The following is a 6,425-nucleotide window of genomic DNA, read 5'->3' on the forward strand; positions in this document are numbered from 1 at the left end:
TGCAATTAATGATAGCAATGATATAAGGGAGAAGGAATTGGAATAACTCTTTATTACAAGGTGCATGCATTAAATATAAAGTGGTATTGTATTATTTAAAAGATGAGTCAGAATAGTTGTATATTGAAAATTCTAGGACAGCAAGTAAAAAAAAATTAAAAAGAGGTGTAACCAAAATGGTATGAAAAGAGAATCACATAAACTGATCAGTTAAAATCACAAAATTAAAATGAGCAAAGGAAAAAGGGACAAGTGGAAAATAGAAACAAATATAGTACATATTAATCCAATTATATCAATAATCACTTTGAATATCAATGGTTTAAGTGCACTAATTAAATGGCGGAGATTGTCAGAGTGGACCATAAAACAAGATCTACTATATGCTATGTGCAAGAAAGCCACTCTAAATACAAAATTATACATAAATCAACTAAAGGATAGAGAAAGCTGAAATTTCTAAAAATAATCAAAAGAAGGCAAAAGCAGCTGTATTCATTTTGAACAGAACAGATGTCAGTGCAAGAAAAGTTATCAAGGTTAAAGAGGAGCATTGCATAAGATAAGGGAGTCAGTTTTCCAAGAAGACATAACAGTTCTTAACTTGTCTGTGTCTAAGAACAGAGCATCAAAACATGAGCAAAACCTGATAAAACTGCAAGGAGAACTATTTTATTTGGTATTCCTCTATTAGAAGTAGACATTTCTGATAGCAGAAAATCAGTGAAGAATAGTTGAACTTAATGTCATCAATCAACTGGAAATAATTGAGATTTGTCACTTTAACCAGCCACAACACAATATACATTCTTATCACTCATATGAGATGTTGAGCAAGACAGAGCACATCTGTGTCATAAAAACACAGCTTAACAATTTAACAGAAATCATACAATGCCAGTTCTATGAGAACAACAAAATTAAACTAGAAATCAATCACAGAAGAGGTGGTTGGAAATCTCAAAACTTGACAATTCAGCAACCCATTTGTAAGTAAAATATAAATGGCATGCAGTTTTGAGAAATTTAAAAGTATTTTTAAGTAAATGAAAATGAGAATGCAATTTCTTAAGCAGTGCTTTGAGGGAAATCTAAAGCTTTCAATGCATACATTAGGAAAAAAGAACTTAACCATCTTAGCTACATCCTAGAAAAAGAAGAACAACTTATATCTAAAGAAAGCAAAATAAAAGTAATAAAAATGGAGCAGAAATTATTAAAACTGAACATAAGAAATGAGTAGAAAAAAAGTATCAATGAAACCAAAAGCTGTGTTTGAAAAGATTGATAAAATTGATATTTGTCCAGTTAGTCTAAGAAAAAAAAAAGAAAGAAGACACAAATTACTAATATCAGAAATAAAAGAGATGACATACCTACATATAGATGCTATGGACACTATAAAGATAATAACAGAATATTATTAATAGCCCTGTGTTCAGAATATAATAAGCTAGGTGAAATGGAACAATTCCTTGAAAGACATATTCTGCCAAAACTCACACAAGAAGAAATAAATAAGTTGAACAGGCCAATATCTATTAAATAAATTCAATCAAAAATTAATAATCTTTTATAACAGAAAGTTCAAGACCTGGATAGATTCAGTGATGAATTCTACCAAACTGTTGAGGTATAAATTATACCAATTCTATACAACTTTTTCAAAAAATAGAAGCAGAGATAAAGTTTTCTAACTCATTCTATGAGGTCAGAATTTCCCTAATACCAAAGCCTGAAAAAGACATTAGAAGAAAAGAAAATTATCTCTCATGAACATCAATGTCAAAATTCTCAACAAAATATTAGAAATCAATCCAACAATATATATAAAAAAATTATCTTCCATGACCAAGGGATATTTATCCTAGGTATACAAAACTGGTTGAATATTAGAAAACCAATTAATGTAATCCATCACATTAACAAGTTAAAGAATAAAAATCACATGATAATATTAATAGACATAGAAAAATAAAATAATTTTCCAAATCCAGTAACTATTCCAGATAAAAATTGTTGAACAAAAGTAAAGATATTCCCTCTCATTATTCTTCTTTAATATGCACTGGAAATTCTAGCTAAGGTAATAATACCAGAAAAGGGCAAAGAAGTCATACTGATTGGGAAAGAAATTAAAATGTCTTTTTTCATAGATTATTGTCACAAAAATACAAGGTTTCAGAATATAAAATTAATATAAAAAAGTTATTCATTTTTACATTATAGTGAATGCCCTTTCTATGTACTGAAGAACATGAATAATATAAAATTAAAAATTTAACATCATTTACATTAGCACTCAAGGAATTCAATACTTAGTTAAAACTAACAAAATATGTACAAAATCCACATAAGGAAAACTATACAATGCTGATGAATGTAACAAAAGATGAAGTAAATAAAAGGACATAGCCCATGTTCAACAAAAGGTCAATATTGTCAAATTTTTCCCAACTTGATCTATATATTCAATGCAACCCCAATAAAAATCCAGCAATTTATGTTTATTGATAATGATAATATTATTCAAATGTTTATATGAAGAGTCAGAAGACCCAGAATAGTCAAATTTTATTGAAGGAATACAGATTCAAAGAATTGACAGTATTCAATTTTAAGACTTACTATGAAGCTACAGTAATTCAGACAGTGTGGGATGGGCAAAAGTATAGACAAAGCAATGGAACAGGACAGAGAACCATATTTTATGGGCAATTGATCTTGGAAAAATGTCCAAAGGCATTGCAAACCAAAAAAAGGTAGTATTTATTAAATGATGCTGGAACAACTGAGCATTTATATTTTAAAATATTCATTTAAATATAAACCTCACAACTTCACAAAAATGAACTAAAAACGAACCACAGTCCTAAATGCAAAATAAAGAAACCTCTTAAAGATAATTCAGGGAAACAAAAAAACAACTCTATGAACATGGCTGTAGTATTTTTTTTCATTTAATCTCGTTTGTTCTAATTAGTTATACATGACTGTGCAATGCATTTTGACACATCAAACATAAATGGAGTATAACTTCTCATTCTTCTAGTTGTACATGATGTAGAATCACACTGGTTGTGGAATTAATTAGATAAGGAAGTCCCTTTTCCTCATAGTCCTGAAAACTTTAGCCCAGAACACTTAGACAGACCAAAGAAATTAAAGGGATGTAAATAGGAAAAGAAGAACTCAAATTATCACTATTTGCCACCAACATGATTCTATATTTACAAGATCCAGAAAATTCCACCAGGAAACTTCTAGAAATATGGTACTTACTTTTGTGTTACAACACCAAAAGTACAATCCATGAAAGAAAAAAAATTGATAATCTAGACTTTATTAAAATTTTAAACTTGTGTTCTGTGAAATGCACAGTCACAAAATAAGAAAATAAGCCACAGACTGAGAGAAGATATTTTGAAAGAAATATCTGGTAAATGCTACTCCATAGAAATGAAACACTTTTATCTAAAATTAAAGAATCCGACTTTCCCTTCGCGCCTCGCCCCGGGATGCGGTCCCGCACTTGCTGACTTCGTTTCCAAGGTAATCCTGGCCTTATAAAATGAGTTAAGAAGTATTCCCGGAGATCCAACATGGCAGCAGGCATGGAGAGATCAAGTCTCTGACCTCTTCAGCTGCACGGGCATAGGGAGTCATAAACTGTCTGTTTGCTCAGGATCACTAGGCAATGCTGAGCTGACGTGGATCTGGGGCGAACAGTTTGAGCCTCTCAGAACACATACTGAGCCCGGATCGGCTGCATTCAAGCTCCGGTTCGCCTGCTTCTCGTGACTCAGCACTAAGGATCCCGCTGAAATAACTGGTCGGCCCTTCTGGACTTACAGAGGTAAAAGCCAACCGAGCCTTCATAGGCAGTGGCCACAGGATTGAAACGGGGCTTGGGAGAGACAGTCAGGACCCACCCGTTGCATTGGTCACCTGGCAAAGGGAACCAATGGACACCATTTGCATGGGATACCACCATGGCAGAGAACTGACGTCACGGGCGGAGGAGATAACTTCATTGAAACCAGTGGTGACAGGTGTGTAATCCCCTATCCATCCCTCTCCATACAGCGGGGAAACCTTAAGGGCCCCTCCCAGTTCTCCTGTGAGCGCGATAACCAGACCGAGGGAATCAGGAGTGGCACGGGACTCGCAGTGTGGAAGTCCCGGCTACCGCTCCCACCAGTGCTGACAACTGAGGTCTCTTGCACCAGCTACCGGGGGCGTGGCTACCGGAGGGCAAGCAAATTTGCTGGGGGTTCTCAGCCCCAAGCTCTACAAACTTAGGGTCTGAGGGAGAGAAACAGGGAGAGTGTGTCCAGGCGTTCATGAAAACAGGGATCCCAGGAGCAGCAGACCTGGTGTGTAGCCAGTATTGTGGTGAGCGTCACAGGTGAGCGGGGCCAGGCTTGAGGAAACACAAGAGAAGGCCTAGACACTCAGAATTGGAGCCCCGCCCAGTCTGGGAGGAAGAGCTGCTGCACAGTGATTGGTTCCCACCTATTGAGAGAAGCTTGGCCCAGTGGGCACAGCTCCACCTACTGGAAGAGAAGTTAATCAAACTCTATGACTGCATTTATTATTATTATTATTATTATTATTATTATTATTATTATTATTATAATTTGGGTTTTTTTTCTTTTCTTTCATTTTCATTTTTTGTTGTTTTTCTTTAACTTTTTTAAAATATTTTTAATTTTTTTAAATTTATTTTATTTTATTATTATCATTTTTTTTAATTTTAATTTTCATTTTTTTATTATCACTATTATTTTTTTTAAAAAATTTTTTCTTTCTTTCTTTATTTTATATATTTTTCTCTCTTTTGTCTTTTCATTACTTTTCAATTTTCTTATTCCCCCTTCCTTGAATTCTACCTGCCTACTCTCATTCTCTTTAGTGACTTCTTCCCTTCCCTTCTAATATCTTTCCTCCCAAGCATCAAATAAATTTATAAGAGTAAACAGTAACTCAGCAGTCAAACAGAACAAGAAGTAACACGAGCAGCATAAAAAAGCAAGGAAGAAAAGGAGTACAAACAATAAAGGACAGCCTAAATATTCAGGAGGACCTAGAGTCATCAGAAAAATGGTCATATAAAGAACTCAAGGAATACCTTAGACAGATGGAATGGAACCCTAAAGAGGATAGGAGACAGCAAATCCAAACAGTGAAAGAACACATTGAAAATGAATTACATAAACAGATAAAAGAAGCAGTTAGGCATCCTTATCAGGAGATAGAGATTATAAAAAAAAATCAAACAATAATTCTAGAAATGAAGGAAACGATAAGCCAAATTAAAAACTCAATTGAGAGTAACACTAACAGAGTGGAGCAAGTAGAAACCAGAACGTCAGATAATGAAGACAAAATATATCATCTTGAAAAGAGTCTAGCCAACTCAGAAAGGCTGGTAAAAAATCACGAGAAAAACATCTAAGAGATATGGGATAACATAAAAAAAAACAAACTTACGAGTCATCGGGATAAAGGAAGGTACAGAGATTCAAACCAAGTGAATGAGTAACCTGCTGAATGAAAGAATTACAGAAAACTTTCCAGAAATAAAAAAGGAAACGGATATACAAATTGTAGATGCATACAGGACACCGAGCACACAAAATCACAGTAGACCAAAGCCAAGACACATTGTTATGAAGATAGCCAATATACAGAACAAAGACAAAATATTAAAAGCTACAAGAGAAAGGAGGCAGATTACATTCAGGGGTAAACCAATAAGGTTAACAACAGATTTTTGATCGCAGACACTGAAAGCGAGAAGATCCTGGAACAACGTATTTCAAACACTGAAAGACAATGGATGCCAACCAAGAATTCTGTATCCAGCAAAACTGAGCTTCAGGTACAACAACGAAATAAAAATCTTTCATGATAAACAAAAGCTAAAAGAATTTGCAGCCAGAAAACCAGCATTGCAAAGCGTCTTGAGCAAAACACTACACAAGGAAGAAATGAAAAACAACAACCAAAACAATCAGTGGGAAGTGCCTCTGTAATGACAGAGGGCGGGGGGAAAGCTAATCATGGAGAAACAAACTAAATTAGAAAAAAAAAGTGATAAATAATCAAACATGGCAGGAAGTACAAACCATATATCAATAGTAATTCTAAACGTTAATGGCTTAAACTCTCCAATAAAGCGACATAGGCTGGTAACATGGATTAAAAAAAGAAATCCAACAATATGTTGCCTCCAAGAGACACATCTGATTGGAAAAGACATACACAGGCTCAAGGTGAAAGGTTGGGAAAAAATATACCACGCACACGGTCCTCGTAAGCAAGCAGGGGTGGCCATCCTCATATCGAATAAAATCGACTTCAAGACTAAGTTAATCAAAAGGGATAAGGAAGGACATTATATACTGTTAAAAGGAACCATT

Source organism: Spermophilus citellus, assembly GCF_964194105.1.
Source record: "Spermophilus citellus genome assembly, chromosome: 6".
NCBI lineage: Eukaryota > Metazoa > Chordata > Mammalia > Rodentia > Sciuridae > Spermophilus > Spermophilus citellus.